This window comes from Neophocaena asiaeorientalis, unplaced genomic scaffold (assembly GCF_003031525.2).
Source record: "Neophocaena asiaeorientalis asiaeorientalis breed wild unplaced genomic scaffold, Neophocaena_asiaeorientalis_V1.1 scaffold317, whole genome shotgun sequence".
Lineage (NCBI taxonomy): Eukaryota > Metazoa > Chordata > Mammalia > Artiodactyla > Phocoenidae > Neophocaena > Neophocaena asiaeorientalis.
In genome coordinates, this window is record NW_020173114.1 from 2,306,409 (window position 1) to 2,324,308 (window position 17,900).

Genomic DNA, 17,900 nt, shown 5'->3' on the forward strand with positions numbered 1-17,900 from the left:
AATGCAATTTCAAAAACTACTGAAAAACTACATTGTTAACCTTACTGAATATACTTGATGGATTCAATTTAAAAATAAATATTCCTTTTCCATGGATTGAGTCGTGGTTAAGCCTGAGAACTCTGAAATTAGACTCACCTGGGTCCAAATCCTAACTCTTCCACTCATTGGTCATGTGACCTTTGGCTAGTTACTTGATTACAAAGTGCCTCAGTTTTCCCCTCTCAATAGCAGAAAATAACACTGCCTACTAGTGGATGATGACAGCGACTAAATGAGACAATACATATAAAGCTAGTACTTAGCACATACCAGGTACCTAGTAAGTGCTTATTCATTATTATTATTTCCAAAGAATATCCCACAAGTTAGTGGTACCAACCACTTCCAACGCGTGTGCATGTGTTATACAGGGCTGATTTTAGAAGAATTTGACCCAAAGTTTTCTAGAATCTTATTTTTAAGTCCTCAATGACACCACCCTCTCCTCTGGCACAAATTCTTCTGCCTTTTTAGGGTCAAGACCACATTTGACCACATTACCTCTTGGGCAACTTCCTGCTCACATGACTTTTTCTAGGGAAGGTTTCCCCAGCATTTTTATTGGCATAGAGTCAAGGATTTCAAAACTGTTGCTAAAGGTGGGTTTTATCTTGCAGCTATTAATTCAGAAAGTGGTAATGGTTGCAACAATGTTAACAGCTGAAACTTAAAACAACCATGTTTCCTGTTAGCTCAGGATCTTTCCCACAAAGCTCAGAAAAGGTCTGGGGAGCAGATGTGCACAGAGTGGGTAGAGAAGGCTGAGTAAAATCCTGCTGGTGGTTTTGGTTTAGAATTTAGATTTTACTTTCACTATTACTGGGCAGGATCGACTGACATCACAAAACAAAACAAGCATAGCAGGTTGGTCTTAAAGAATAAGCCCAGCATTGAAAAATCAAGGTTTAAGCAGATACATGTTCATAATACATAATTTTAGTATAAACTATGAGCAAAAGGGTTCAGGTTTTAGAGCCTGCAGTTTAATACAAATTATAGTGAAAGTCAGAACCAGTACAAGAAATTAAAACATTTTAAAACTTGTTCTTTCAAAATTTAACGCCAGGCTCTCTGCTAGGTGTTGATGTAGAGATGAATATACAGTAGAGAAGCAAAACATAAAGAAATAAATTGCAGGACACCAGTTAAGTTCTGAAACAGAGGTTCAAAAATAAGTGCTGTGGGAGCACAAGGAAGAGAGAATTACACTTGGCTGGAGCCTGCAGAGCTCCACAGAGAAGGCGGCTTTTGAAATGTGCCTTTAAGGAATGACACAGTCCAGCCTGCTTTTTCTTGTAGCTAACAAGACAATGTAATATAATCACCATTTCCATACAATCCACCAGAGCGATTGCAGATATTCTAAGCCTCACTAGAACCTTAAAAAGAAGGTATTGCTATTCTAAGAGACAGATGGGGAATCTGGGGTTCAAAGATTATGAAGCTCAGGGTCACATAGCTGGTTAGTGGTGGACACAGGATTTGAGCCCAGATCTACATCATTCCAAATTTCTTATCATGGTCATGCATTGCTCAGAAAGGTCTACTTCTGCTATTTGTCAACCAGTACATAGTTAACTTCTGTGTGGAGCTGAAGTATGGAAACTCACTCTGGAAGCCCATTTGGAATGTCAAATTTTGGCCTAAAGAATTGGGTATTCAGTGAAAGATCAAGATGGTGGCTCTGGCCCACAGTTCCCTCTCCTTTCTCTGAACTCCAACCACATTTAGTTAAAAATGGTTTATTTTGACTTATATGCATGCCAGATTCCCTCTCATGCTCTGTGAACACCTTGAAGTCAGGGAATAAGACTTACACTTCTTTGAGACCCTCAGGGTTCAGCCTTCACAAAAGTTGGCTGATTGCTGATTCATCTAGTGTTTTACAGAAGGCTTGATAAGTGTGTGTGTTGATACCCAGTAGGTTGACTGAAGTGAGGTGACTAGACTTACAGCGTACATTCTGTAAAATAAGGACACCTAAGCAGTACAACATAGCGGCTTTCAGACTAGCGCCTCTCAGACTTCAGTGCGCACAGGAATCACCTGACTACATGCAGAACTGTCCAGTTCACCCCACGAGAAAGCAGGCACAGAGTAGACAAAAGTATCACAATTAAGCAACTGTCGGGGATGGGGTGGGGGAACTCAACTTGCAGGGATCCAAATCCATCTCCAAACCGCCTTTCTGTTTCTGGTCCTTTTGTTCTCAGGGCAATGAACTGTAGTAAATACAACAGCTACCGTTTATTGAGTACTTATAAAGTGCTAGGCCCTGTTCTTGGTGATTTAAGCATGTTATTTAATTCTCACAGCACCCTATAGTACTAATATTGTTGATGGAAAAAAAAATGTAGCAGTAATTTCCTTACATTTACACAAGAAGAGTAGGGATTTCCTCCTGGTTCACCTGTGTCCAAAGTCTAGAATTGTGGTTCCTTGACACTGGGTAGTGTGGGAGCATTTCAGGGATGACTAAGCTTAAGTTTAGGGTGCCAGTGGCACAAGGAAGATAGAGGTGCACTCAGAAAGCCCTTGGAGAATAAAGCCCTCCACAGGACATTTGTGCCCTTAGTACTCACCTCACTGAGCATTTAAATCCCGGCAAGGCATTGAAGAGCTGGAACTACCTCAGCTAGTACCTGGTGGCCTGCAAGGTACTCAGTACTTTTTAGCAAACTGCTAGTCAGTCTCTGTCTTTTCCCCAGGAAACTTCCAGGAATTTTTCTGCCTGCTACCTAGGAGGACGGCTCCACTCTAGAATTTTGTGTTGATCTAGGTTAATTAAGGCTAGTATTCGGGTCATCTCCTAAGGCCTAAGAGGGTTTCAGGTTGTCTTCTGGGAAAGACACCCAACAACAGTACTGGAATTGGAAAAAATGTAGGCGTTTGCCAGAGGAACATGGAGAAATCAGTAAAAAGCCTAAAAGAACAACTTTTGGACACATTTTAATTTTGGCTTGGGGTAAAAGGAGGTGCCTGCTTTCTTAAGAACCAACCAACCAACTGTGTAAAAACCAACCAACTAGTGAAAGAGGACTAGTTGTCTATGAATTCCTCTTTTGGCATACACCTGTCTTTTCCTGAATGCCAGGACAAAGCAATAGTTTAATTGTTGGTGCTCTTAGGAAAGCTCGTATTGGTAAGGCATCCCAGAAGACCCTATATTACTTAGTAATCTTTTCTGGACATTTTTCCACTGGGCAGATTTTCCATACAGATAAACTGTCAGCTTTCAAGAAGGCAGAGTTCGCTTTTCATCCTGAAATTGGGTAGGGAAAGATGGAGAAAAAAATTGTTCAGATCAATTTAGAAGAAAAAAAAAGGGAAAACCTCTCCCCCATACTCTTTAGACAACAGGTGGTTTTGACGTGCCTGGTCAACTCCTTCATGCACAGCACGAAACCGTAGGCGGAGCGTTCAATTTCAGCGTCCCTGGAACCTGCGGCTGAGAGATCCAGGCGCCCTGTTGTTAAGGTCCGGGAACTTGGGGGCTCCTGCTGGACAGGAAGCTTAGGTGTCAAGCGACCGGCTCATGGGCTTTATGGTCCAGAAAAACTGGTTTTTGCCTTTGTCCTCTGTCTCCTTCGGTGCGTCCCACCACCCCTTCCCACCGTTCTGTTCTTCTGTGCGGGGAGGATGATAATGAAGAGGGATTATCTCTATCCTGACCCAAGTCCTTCCGAGGAGCTCCCAGAAGGGCTATTTTTAGGGGTAGCTGCTCCCCTCTAACTTACCCAGGGGAGGAGCTGCGGTTGTGGAGCGAGCGCCGAGCGCAGGGAAGCCTCGGGTTTTCCGCGGATTGTTAGGGATGGAGGAAGGTGTTAGCCCCAGCCGATTCCCCCGGCACTGGCCGCCAGGTGGGCGTCATAGAGACCGCAGTGGCCCCGCCGGGAAGCGGCGGGAGATTTTCTTCCGTGTTCTGAAGGAAGTCCCCTTGGCGGCCGGCCCGGGCTTGGGGTGGTCTCCGCGGGGGAGGAAGTTCCCGGGCGCGGTGGCCTGCGTCACAGGAGGCTGGGACGGCGGAGCCGACCGGTGGGCGGCGCGGCGACCCGGGGCCGGGCGCTGGGGGGCGCTGGCTGCCGCTGGCCCGGCTGCTTGCAGGGCGGCGCTGGAGGCGGCTCCATCCGCGGCCGGGGAGGCGGAGGGGCGGAGGGCTGCGAGGCTGGGGCGTTAGCTGCGTCCCGGCTCGGAGCCCGCGAAGAGGACTAGGAGGAAGGCGCCTCAGTGGCCGCAGCCGCAGTGCTCTGAGCGCGACGAGCCATGAGCAGCGGCCCCGCGAGCGACCCCGCTGTCGCTGGCCGCCGCTGAGCCCGGCCGGGGGACGGCTCGCCGCTCCCCAGCACCCTTTGCAGACGGCACCCTCTCGCCTAGAGGTAAGGGCGGGGACCGCCGAGGGATGGGATGGAGAGGGACGGCCCGCCGAGGACCGGCGGCTCAGTCCGCTAGGTGCGCTGGGGCCACGACTCGCCCCGCCTCGCTTGCGTCCCTGCCTTTCCCCGGCTCTCGGGAGGGCAGACTGTAGTCTCCTGCCCAGCGTGTGGTCCCTGGAGCCATACGCTGCTGGGGCTCGTGGACCCGCCAACCCCTTCCCCACCCTTCCCCACGCCAGCCCCAGCGTCGGGCGAGAGACCCCATCCTGGCGCCAAGCGCAGCGCGGCAGGTTCTGCGGACCTGGGGGGATGGGGCCGGGGGACCAGGAGAAAACGGGGCCACGCTGGGAGCGATCGTCGTTCTACCTTAAAAACTCCTGAGACCCCAGGGCCTGCCCCTTCTGGTCTGCTCTTCCCTTGCCGTCCCCGAACCCTGAAGTTAGCACTTTCGGAGAGAGAGAGGAATTAGAAGGTCTCCGAAGGGAACGAGAGCGTGATGTCTGCTCCCCAGCAGGACCCTAGGGGAGAGAGGGTTTCGCCGGATCGCGCGGGCCCCAGAAGCCAGGTGTCTAGGCCGGCGGTCGAGGCCAGGACCGCTGCCTTCGACCCAAACCCAGGCTCGCCGGTCTTGCCCTTTCCAGCTGGTTCTCAACGACGAGATGGTGAGGGATGGAGTTAGCAACTCAGCAACCTTAGGATGTGCTCTGTAGACCGTAATTCCTTCTCTCCCTCCGCCAGTTCTTCCCTCCCCCACCCACGCCTGCCGGGGTACATCAGATTCCAGTCCCTTCAAAACCTCGCTCTGTACCTAGCTTTGAATGCCACGGACACCTAGCCCACATCGCAGGACGGATATTTCAGAGGGTTAGGGCCAAACTTCACTTTCGAATTCTTTTTAAGCATTTTAAACTCCCAGCAAACCAGTTAGGAAACACTTTCAAGTCCCCATCCACCTTAAAGTAAAAAGTAAGACCCGATCAACCTGTGTGGGAGTGCCGGTGTTGGGCAGAGGGAGACTTGAATGACTATTTCATGCAGCCTTATGGGGGAGGAATAGGTAAAGGAAATGGCAGCCCTATTTTAGTCACACGCTTCTTACAAGCCATCGATAGTGTAAGAAATGGAGCCTTAACCAACGGTCACATTTCCGGACAGGTATGTAGTGGTTTCCTAAGGCATACCTGAGGTTTCTTCATGGACAAGTCATTAAAATGCCATCCAGATGAGAGATGAGGACAAGTGGTCTTAACTCTCTCGGCACAATACTGCAGAATCGTCAGAGCCAATCAGCTTTATGTGTTTTTCTCTCTATTTTTTAATGATTTATGTAAGCCCCAAAGGTAAGCCGAACTTCCCAAAATTTGCTCAGATTCATAAACCATGTGTTGGGTGTGTGGACATAGATAACAGATTAGATGTATACAACTCTTATCTGTGATATTTGCATTTCTTGTGACTTGCTTAAATAGGGAAGACCCTGGATGTGACCCTGATTTGCTTTACTTTCGAGTGATTATACACTCTTTAGGTCAGTGTGTTTGTTTGCTTTTGAGGTAGAGGTGGGAAGCAGCTTTGCAAGGATGGATGTTTTTCATGGTTCACATAATAGACTGACCACAGATAAGGCCCACTAACCCAACAACCATATCAGAGGTAGCAACCATGTTTAACAACTTCCTTATTAATAAAATTATCAAAGCCTTTGTTAATGGTACTAATCTCTTATTTCTCAGATTGATTAGGCACTTACCTAATGAAGTGTGTGTTTAGAAGGGAATGCTTTTAGTAAAAGTAAAAAGTATGAGGAACTGTAAGAGAAAAGAATGAATAGTTTTCCACTTATAGGAAGTTTATCTTTTAAAAAACTACAAAGTTAGCAATATTTTTAACTTCTAAGGTATCTAATTTTTACCAAATTTTTAATGATTCTTAAAAGTCTGTAGTATTTTTAAGTTGTAGTCACCAATGACTTTATAATAAAGCCCAAGTTTAAAAAGAAATAGAGTGGAAACACACACTTATTTTGCCAAGTGTTGTGTTAATAATTTAATATGGAGCACCACTATAATACGGTCTAGTTGCTGTAGGTGTCTGACACGTTATCTCAGAATCTGACAACAAACCCTTAAGGTAGATGGCCATTCACATTTCACAGAAGAAAAAGGCTCAGAGTTTGTGACTTACCCAAGACTCTACAGCTAAGTTAATGCTTGAACGAAGCCAAGCCTCTAGTATATTTTTTAAAAGTTTTATTGGGGTATAATTGATTTACAATGTTGTGTTAGTTTCAGGTATACAGCAAAGTAAATCTGTTATACGAATACGTATATCCAAAGCCTCTAGTCTTAATGATTTACTTTTTTATCCAAAGCTGCCTCTTTTTCTTTTTCCTACATAAATTTTTGTTAACTTACCGTAATGACTGTATGAGGAAATGGAGATCAAGGAAGTTTAAGTCACCTGTCCAGGGTTTTCCATGTAACTTGTATACAGCAGAATTCGAATTTGGAATCAGGGCCATCTGTTTCCCAAATCCCTGTTCTTGCCACTGATTTCTATTAAATGACTGATGTAGAGCTTAACCTAATGAACATTTCACTCCTGCTCATCAGCTCTTCTCATCCACATGATAATGATGGCCTCGTGGGCTGCAACACACTCCCAAAGACTTTATACTCAGTCCCTGGAGTGCTGGCTAGATCTCTAGCCCCAGAACACTCATGAAAGCATATTGCAACCAATATGTGAGGTGACATCACTATGCACCTCGAATTCACTTAATTTCTCTTAAAATGTAAATCGTTCTAGACTGGCATAGGGTAAAGGGCATGGCCTCAAGATAGGAAAAGCTGATACAAATTCTGGCGCTATTGCCCAATACAAGCGCCAACGAACTCACATTATTGAGCTTCTCTGAGCCCCAGATTCTTTGTGTGTGATGGGGTTATTAATAAAGCCTACCTAGCTGGGTCACTGTGTAGATTAAATGTAACAATGCATGTGAAGGACAGCTCCTGTCCACCAAGTAGATGCTTAATAAATAGTAGGGGTTACTGTATTCTAGCACGGATCGAAATTTCTGCTTTATTTTACATTTGTGTATTTTACGTGCCTATAGCGATTAGTCCATGTTGTCAGTGATTCACTCTTTGGTATAAAGACCTTATCTGGTTTTTAGCATCTTTAACTTTTGTATCATATCCTTTTTTTGTAATCTTGACTTATAAACATTTACTCACCTTATGTAGTTTTTCCTTTGCTCACTCTGCACATTTTTTAGAACATTACTAGCCATATTTCAATGGGATGGAATTTGTATTTTTTGGCAAATGCACTATCCTGTTTTCTGCCTCTCCTGTGTGGCCTTGAACATCTAGAACATTAATATACTCCCATTTGCTCCCAGCGCTGGCACAGAAGGGCAAGAGGGTAATCTCAGAGCTTTTCTTAAAGTAGATAGTTTGGCAGGTATATTGAAAATTTCCCAAACATATTAAAAGATAGAGAATAACTGAACTCATTTCCAATATCAGGCATGAAACAAAAAATAACTTGGGCTCTTTACTTAGAACTGTAACACACTGTCACAAGTTCTGGGAGTGAATTTAGGATCCCTTTCTAGTGTTGGATGGGTGTCCTTTTAAAATATTCTATAGTCTGTGAGTGGCAGTTGGTAGAGACATGGTAATATTTAGAAAATGAACAGAGTTAAGAGTTAAGAAAAGAAAAGAGGAAATCGGCGAAATTCAAAAAACAATTTTAAGAAAAATGCTGTAAAGCTTAGAGAAACAACTGAAAGTGTTCCAGATGACTGAAGTATTTGGGGTCAAAGGCATCCAGGAGAACTATATGTTCTTTAAAGAACCCTTCTAAGAACTCAGAAGAACCCAAGCTCTGCCCATACTGGAGAGGGGTTGGTTGGAAGAGCAAGGACGAAAATTAGTTTGGCTAAACCCAAACACTGCCCGAGAGCTGGAAGCACAAGAGCGAATAAGGAAGCTCTTAGGGAAGCATTTCTCAATCTTTAGTTCATTACTACCCTCCCTCCAGAGTTCTTTTTTAGATACATTGTAATGCCACAGATACACTGGTATACCCATTTATGTACTGGGGCCTGTTGGCAGGCTACAAACCTGAAGATTCCTTTACCCTGCCCCACAGACCCAATTTTTGACAGGGACAGGATTGCCCCCCTGTTGAGAACACATGGTAGAGCATGATTCTAGATTATGTTTGAAAACCATAAAAGAGCCATATGGAACTAAAAGACATGAAGAACAGTATATACATATACATTTTTTTCCTTTAAAAAGAAGTATACTTTATTGGCTCTCAAGCTGAAATATGTTTGTAAAAATATGTCTTCCAATTGTCCCAGTTTCATCTTGGCAAAATTATTAAATTCATTAAGTTATCTTCCAAAGCCACCTCTACCTGTGTTGTTTTGTTTCTGGGTGGGAAGCCCTCCCCAAACTTTAAATACTCAGCATCTTTTATTTACTTACTTCTATTATGCTGGGAAGGCTCTGATACTAAACATTCATTCTTGTGACTGGTCAATTACACATGAGTATAAATTAGTTTGTATTTATTAGAGCATTTGCATTTTACAGTAGTTATTTATTATTATGAAATACTATGTTCTCTGTCTAAGAGATTTTAACTCATAACAAGTAGATATTTGGGGGTAGGGGTGGGGCTTCTGAAGTCACTCAGCTTTTTCATGTTCGGTTCCTTGCTTTGGTTCCCTGGGGAGCATGAGCTTGGGCTTTTGATGTGGAACCTCAGAACTGTTAGGGTTAGAGGAGCTTGGCTTCTTTCAACATTTGGAGGCTCTCAGCCTTTGCATGCGCCTTCCCCGACAACAGCTCATCCTCTTCTTCAGCTTTTATTTTAACCATATTGTTCTTTTCCCTCTCCTTTCCCCTCAAACCTCCAGAAACATCCTTGTTTTTCAACATCTTTTCTCTGTTTGATTTTTGGAGCTGCACTGAAAGTCCCACGGGGGCAGAGGCCATATAGGCCATTTCTGTCTCGCTCACTTCTGTATCCACAGCACCTGTACAGTGCCTGGGACAGAGCTGCTCAAGAAACAGTTGTGGAATAAATATTTAACGGTACATTTTACAGTAAAGTTTCTAACATCTTAGAGTGTATCCATTTCCATTTCTATTATTTTAAATTCTAGAAATGAAATTTGAGAGTGTAATTAGAAGTTATTCTTCTCAATAGGGTCATGAAATATGTATACAGAAATATTTCTATATGTAATTGGAAATTTGGAGTACTATATAAAATATGAAGTCAGAACATCAAAACCAATCCTAGATAAAAGTCACTAAATAAGCTAAATAGACGAAAGCTTTTGGGTCCTGTGTTCTCCCTGTATGTATGAAGAACTTGTCAAATCAATAAAAATTACTAACTATTCTTCCTCAAATACCTTAGAGATTTATGAAAATTAGAAACAGGTTCAAATATCTTTTTTTTTTAATGGGAAAGATATAACCTATAAATCCAACTCCTGGAAAAATACAATAGGGGATTTTTTAGCTAATAACACCTTGATTTTTAAAAATAACTATGAGGATAGCTTCGCTAGGAAAAACCAGCAAGCTAATTTGTATTATCGCCCTTGAAATTAGCAAGGTCCAGGATAATGTTCTTAAAGTCAGCAAAGTTAGGAAATACTGTACAGAAATTAGCAAGGTCCAGGATAATGTTCTTAAAGTCAGCAAAGTTAGGAAATACTGTACAGCATACAAAAAACCTTTCTAGTTAATGCACAGCTATGTGGATCCCTGTAACCAGAAAATGGTTAAAGTTGAGGAGGTAGCAGCTGGAGGTGTGTCTAGGGTTTGGATGTGTGTTGAGTGTTTAAGCATTTTATCTAAGGATCTGGATAACATAACGTGTTATATTTCTGTGAGTGGCTCCACAGTGGTCAGAGAAGTACAGTGTTGAAGGAAAGACTGGAAATGAGCTTGGCAAAATGAAATAAAAATGAAAGGAAACAGTCAAAACTGAGCAGTGAAATTCATTTAAGGAAAGTATAGAATTGTAACTTGAAGAAAACGAAATAAACCAACCATACAAATATACTAGATTTTTGTTTGTTTTGTTATGTTCATTTTTGTATCACCAGTCTTTAGAACAGTGTATGTTAGCAAAGGACCAGTAAATATTTGTTGAATGACTACATGAATGAAATGCAAGATGGAGAAAGACCAGCTACATGCCATTAGGGCAAAAGTAAAATTAATCCTAAAGAGATGGTGATAGATAACTGTACGACTGAATAGACTGTTAGAAAACACTTTTTGGACAAATCATTTATGAGTATGTGTTAAAGTTTTACTTTAGTCTTACATATAAGAGAAAAGATTTCTGGTAGGTCAGTTTTAAAATTCATCCTGACTAGGGACATTTTATAAGCATATGGCTGGTTAGGTATCATTGTTAGGTTAGATTAAAAAAATGTGGGTTCAAGGTCATTAGACTCTTGCCTAACAGTTGACAGTTAACTGATTACCTCTTTAGCTGGTTTCCAAGGACAAGTCTTATCCCCATTCAAGAACATGCAGGAGGCTAGCCGGTGCAATAAGGATGAAAAAAACTAAAGACATAAAGAGTGGAAAGGAAGAAGTAAAAGTATCTCTCCTTACAGACTTTGTGTTTGAAATCAGGATTCCACATCCCAAGGAATCTACAAAGCAACAAATATAGATAGATGCCACACTAATCTCTAACTGACATGTGGGTATTTAAAATTTACAAACAAAATCTTTGAAGTAAATCTGTTGACGGTGACTGTTTCAGTCAGCCCTTGTACCTGAACTTGAAGATGATTTTACTTATCCTGAAAGGGTATCTGATAACATAATCACATCACTAACATTTTATCTAACTTTTTTTTACTTGACAGCTTTCCCCTAATGTACTTCAATAAGCAGAACAGCCTACTGTTGACTAATTAAGGAATTTAAGGAGCAAATCAATTACAACAAATTATTTCCAGCATCTTTTTTACTTATGAGTGCCACATCCTGGATTATAGGAGAGGGAGCACACCTTTGGTGCTCCCTAGAGGCTGTCTAGTGTGTCTCAAACATGTTTTGAATATTAAAAAACTGCTCCTTTTTCTATTGCTCCAAATTTGAAACAATCTCAAAGCAACATTTTAAAATGTTACCAGATAAGAATGTAGATGCCCAATGATAAAAGAAGGCCATTATTGATGGCTGGCTTATTAACTACAACTAAGAAAGTGTTTAAGAAATCTCAGAATTTTAATTTCTCTAGAGGCCAGGAATCTCTTTATTATTCTGCTTGTTTGTTTTCAGTTATTTATAATTTTGAATTATCAAAAATCAGCACAAAAGCAGGAAAGCTAATTGCCCCTTCTGAAAGAACACATTTGGTTTGGGTGAGTGAAAAAATATCTTTTAGCAACTAGGTAGACTATATGGTAAGTAAATAATTTTACAGCTTCATATTGAGAAAATTTTTTTTCCTCAGTTACCAGTTACCTATTCTATTAAGCTAATTAAAAATAATTTTATCTCAATATGTGTTATTTATCATATAAATCACATAAACTAAAAACATGGTGGATGACAGTATTTAATGTGTTATGCTTTGGTTTTTAAGATAAAATTAATTTTATAAAGCATGTTATATAAGACAATTATTATCATATTATTATTTAAATGTTATGAAGAACAAATTATATTTATGTATAGATATGATACATAGGTTAAAACCATCATATGATAGTATTTGCCAAAGGTTATTCATTATCTAATTATAATATTAGTCCCAGGTCTTAATATTAATTATGTTTAATTACAATTTACATTGCCACTTAAAAATGATATAATCACAGTTCATATTAAAAATGTATCAGGGAAATATGACATTCCATAGTTTCATATTACTGCAGGAGTACAACAAACATTAAATAAATTGGCACTAGTTATAATTCAGTGTTGTTGAACATATCTACAAAGACCTAAATCTTTAGTGTAAATAATGATCTAGGGAGCAGTCTCTTAGAACTATCTGAGATGCTGTGTCCTCAGTTTTATCTGCCAAATAAAACATAATTCAACGACAACAACAACAAAATGATCTGACCTATGAGACAAATATCAAGAAGTTAGTAACTTCCAATTAAATAGGCATCCTATCAGAGGACAGATCAGTCATGCATGAACTAAAATACATTTTAACAGCTTTACTGAGGTATAACCTACCTTCTATAAAATTTATTTGTTTAAAGTATACAATTCAGTGGTTTTTAGAATAATTACAGAATTGTACAACCATTACCGTAATCTATCTTAGAACATTCTCATGACCCCCCAAAAAAGCCTGTACGCATTAGCTCTTACTCCCCACCATACCCCCACTTCTTCTCCCAAGTTCTAGGCAGCCCCTAATCTATCCTCTGTCTCTGTGGATTTACCTATTCTGGACATTTCATGTAGATGGTATCACATAATATGTAGTCTCTTGTGACTGGCTTCTTTTACTTAGCATATATTTAAGATTCATCCGAGTTGTAGCATGTATCATTACACCATTACTTTGAGTTGCCAAATAATATTCCATTATATGGGTATACCGTATCTTCTTTTTCCATTCATCAATTGATAGACATTCAGGTTGTTTCTACTTTGGAGTTATGAGGAGTAACGCTCCTGTGAACATTCATATACAAGGTTTTGTGTGGACATTTGTTTTCATTTCTCTTGGACAGATATGTGCAGAAGTGGAATTGCTGGGTCATATGGTGTCTGTGTGTTTATTAGCATTTTGATATAAATGAAGTATAATTTTTTCATCATCTCCCAAACTAGAATAAAATCAGGGCTAAGACATTTAACTGTCTTTTTAATGAAATTTAACAAAATAGTTTAACTTGTCCAAGTACTCATTATCAGGAATATCAGTTGAACTTTGAATTTTATATAATTCAGTCATAGTTTGCGAAGTACTGTTAAAGTACTACTGAATCTCTTTGAATTAAAAGTTCTGATTGAGAAATATAGAAAGAGCTACTGAAGGCCGACCAGAAAACTATTTGCATATATTTTTAGTTCCTTATCATTAGTGACCTGGATACCACCACTACCTCCAAACTTCCCTTTTGTGCATTTTTCTTGTGGGACAGTGGTGAATATTTTTCATATTCTCTTATTCTAGATATACATGTTTATTATCTCCTGCTTGGAATATGTGAATTCATTCCTTTGAGTCTTTACAGTCTTGTTAATTTCCCTCTGGAAAGAGGTAAAGGCACTTTTAAAAGTAAAACACCTTTCACTGGCTAACATTCTTTCAGGCACTACTCTTTTGCCCAGGATGGTGATAGAGGGACTATCTTTTTAAACTGTAGATTCTATCAGTTTTGGTCTACTAGAACTACTCTTTTAATTCACTATCAGACCTAGGAGAAATTTCCCTTAACTCTTTCCTACACACTCTTATGAAATCACCCAGGCAGATTTCCCCTTCTCCCTTCATTTCAAAGTGAATCTATTTTTTAAGGAGGTGTTTTCCTATCACACACAGGACAAACTTCTGTGACCACTTAACTTTCATTCTTAGAGGTATTCGAAGCAAGGGAGAAGCTATACGTCTAGTAGGTGCCCGAAGAAATCACTGACCACAAAAAAACAGAGCACTATAAATAACCACTTACAGAAACAGGCAAATATACAGAAAACCTCTGAACCAATTCCTACGTACATTATTAAGTTAGACAAATGCAAATACAAGTGCAAGTATATACACAAACCTACTATAAGCAAAACACAATAGGACTTCTGTGAATGTTGTCAAGGGATAATTTTCGAAAAGTTAAACATGACTCAAATGAATATAGAACGAACATGTCAAAGATTTATTCAACTCCTTAATGAAGGAGCTGGCAAGATGGCAAAGCGTTTGGTTTAAAGAGCATTCCAGGAACTATTTTAAAAAGGAATGTTAGAATAACATTGCTAGGTTAGACACAAAACTAGGTAACATCCTTCAGGGCAATAAAAAACATATGTTTTGGGTTTTCTTTTCTACCGAACAAAAATCTGCAAGTCTGGAATGTAATGAGTAGTAATTAGCAAGTCAAAAAAAAAAAAAAGAGTATTTCCCTAAATTATCCTTGCGCAAGCCAGTTAAACAGTTCTTCAAGATAATAATAAAAGGATATTCTGCCCTCCCTTTGCCTCACTTCCAAGTTTTAGATACCTTTTTCCCTAAAAATGCATAGTTGCTCATCCTAAACTTACTTTATAAGGGCTTTGGTTTTCTTAGTATAATAACAGACATTTGGCCATTGAATGAGTCAAATTCAAAACACTGGCCATGGAAGTTCTCAAATTTAAAATATGGGTTGGAAACTTTGGGGTCTACACTTGACTTCCCTTCTTGGGAGTTCTTTATTTCATTCAGATATCAAAATACCTCTCTGATCTCATCCTGGGGAGGAGTTCTGCTTTAACTCCAACCCCAAGTTTAACCAATTCTTATGGCCCAGCCTACTCTCCAAGCTCTCAACTTAGATAGTAAATCACCATAAGCCCAGTAGAACAGGAGTGCTTTCAGATAGGCACTAGACTTTGACATTCAAGGGCTCAAATTGCCGTAGATCAGCAAAACATCCCAGGCTCAGGAAGAGAAGCAAGGGATCTCAATAGTGTACATGCCATGAAGTTCCTTGATCCAGAGGCTGCTCTTTTGAGATGAGCAAATCTCCATGGGACCTCCAAGAACCATTACAACAGAAATTAGCAAACTGTGGCCTGCATAGTTTGGGTCTGCAACCTGTTTTTGTATGGCCCACTTGCTGAGATTGGTTTTTACATTTTTGAAGGGTTGTTTAAAAAATTTAAAGAATATGCAACATAGACCAGATGTGACCTATAAGGCCTAAATATTTACTGTCTCTCCTTCTATAGAATAAGTTTATTGATCCCTGCATTTGAAAAGCAAAAAACAAAAAACTTTGTACTTAGCATGTATCAAAGAGTTACAATAGATTTCCTGTTTAAAAAAAAAAAAGCTCTCTAGTAGGCTAATTCAAAGATTTGCACTTGGTAGGGACATTTTATAGGAAAAGAAAATGGTTAGAAAAGTGTTAGATTCAACATCAAAATAAAATAATATTTGGATAAAGACTACTAAACTCTTGGTTGACAGTTTATTAACTGCTTGGGTGGTAACTAATTTCCCAGAATTTCTTAATGTCATTAAAGTTCATGAGAATCAATTAATTAAGCATTGTATCAGGAACATTAATTTCTGGGAGGAGGTTGCAAGTTATATTACACAAACAGATTTGGAAATTTGTTTTTTATAAGGCAACATATTAGTACATATTAAAAGCATACAGTACGTTATAATAAAAGAAAAGTAGATTTGGGTTCTTTTGATGTCACACTATTACACTTTAATTTAGGACTACACAAATAAATAGGAAGATGAAAAACTTGGAAAAGAGTCAAAACACCATGACTAAGAGGGTTACAGCATTGAAAAACTGAATCTATGTGGAGTAAATGAAAGGAACTGGGATATTTCAGCTAAGACAAGGAAGACAAGCAAAAATTTAATTACTTCCAGTGATGTGAAGGGATCTCCAATGGAATCTAAAGAATGATTGTATATATCTTCTGAAAGGAGAAAGAAGTTTAACTTACAGCATATGAATTTTTTTTTTTTTAGATTCTATATATATGTATTAGCATATGGTATTTGTTTTCCTCTTTCTGACTTACATCACTCTGTATGACAGACTCTAGGTCCATCCACCTCACTACAAATAACTCAATTTCATTTCTTTTTATGGCTGAGTAATATTCCATTGTATATATGTGCCACATCTTCATTATCCATTCATCTGTCAATGGACACTTAAGTTGCTTCCATATCCTGGCTATTGTAAATAGAGCTGCAATGAACATTTTGGTACATGACTCTTTTGGAATTATGGTTTTCTCAGGGTATATGCCCAGTAGTGGGATTGCTGGGTCATATCGTAGTTCTATTTTTAATTTTTTAAGGAGCCTCCATACTGTTCTCCATAGTGGCTGTATCAATGTACATTCCCACCAACAGTGCAAGAGGGTTCCCTTTTCTCCACACCCTCTCCAGCATTTATTGTTTGTAGATTTTTTGATGATGGCAATTCTGACTGGTTTTAGGTGATACCTCGTAGTTTTGATTTGAGTTTCTCTAATGATTAGTGATGTTGAGCATCCTTTCATGTGTTTCTTGGCAATCTGTATACCTTTGGAGAAATGTCTATTAAGGTCTTCTGCCCATTTTTGGATTGGGTTGTTTGTTTTTTTGATATTGAGTAACATGAGCTGCTTGTGAATTTTGGAGGTTAATCCTTTGTCAGTTGCTTCATTTGCAAATATTTTCTCCCATTCTGAGGGTTGTCTTTTCATCTTGGTTATGGTTTCCTTTGCTCTGCAAAGTTTTAAGTTTCATTAGGTCCCATTTTTTATTTTTGTTTTTATTTCCATTTCTCTAAGAGGGGGGTCAAAAAGGATCTTGCTGTGATTTATGTCATAGGGTGTTCTGACTATGTTTTCCTCCAAGAGTTTGATAGTGTCTGGCCTTACATTTAGGTCTTTAATCCATTTTGAATTTATTTTTGTGTATGGTGTTAGGGAGTGTTCTAATTTCATTCTTTTACATGTGGCTGTCCAGTTTTCCAAGCACCACTTATTGAAGAGGCTGTCTTTTCTCCATTGTATATTGTCTCCTTTATCAAAAATAAGGAGACCATATATGCGTGGGTTAATCTCTGGGCTTTCTATCCTGTTCCATTGATCTATATTTCTGTTTTTGTGCCAGTACCATACTGTCTTGATTACTGTAGTTTTAATTCAGTGCTTGTGATTGGTCTGTTTATATTTTCTATTTCTTCCTGGTTCAGTCTCACAAGGATGTGCTTTCCTAAGAATTTGTGATTTTCTGCCAGATTGTCCATTTTATTGGCGTATAGTTGCTTGTAGTAATATCTCATGATCCTTTGTAATTCTGCAGTGTCAGTTTTTACTTCTCCTTTTTCATTTCTACTTCAATTGATTTGAGTCTTCTCCCTTTTTTTCTTGATGAGTCTGCCTAATGGTTTATCAATTTTGTTTATCTTCACAAAAAAACAGATTTTAGTTTTATTGATCTTTGCTATTGTTTCCTTTATTTCTTTTTCATTTATTGCTGATCTCATTTGATGATTTCTTTCCTTCTGCTAACTTTGGGTTTCATTTATTTATTTATTTATTTATTGCGTTATGCAGGCCTCTCACTGTTGTGGCCTCTCCTGTTGCAGAGCACAGGCTCTGGACGCACAGGCTCAGCGGCCATGGCTCACGGGCCCAGCTGCTCCGCGGCATGTGGGACCTTCCCGGACCGGGGCACGAACCCATGTCCCCTGCATCAGCAGGCAGACTCTCAACCACTGCGCCACCA

The 17,900-nt window shown here is 39.7% G+C and overlaps 1 protein-coding gene across 1 annotated transcript in view; it reads left to right on the forward strand.

Annotated features, from left to right (window-relative positions):
* Positions 1 to 4,136: 4,136 nt before the first annotated feature.
* The window catches only part of LRRC8C (leucine rich repeat containing 8 VRAC subunit C), an 87,269-nt gene continuing 73,505 nt past the window's right edge, over positions 4,137 to 17,900 (forward strand). Inside the window, exon 1 of the mRNA XM_024743563.1 lies at positions 4,137 to 4,418. The gene's annotated coding sequence lies outside the window, so the exon portion shown is untranslated. The remainder of the gene's footprint in view (positions 4,419 to 17,900) is intronic.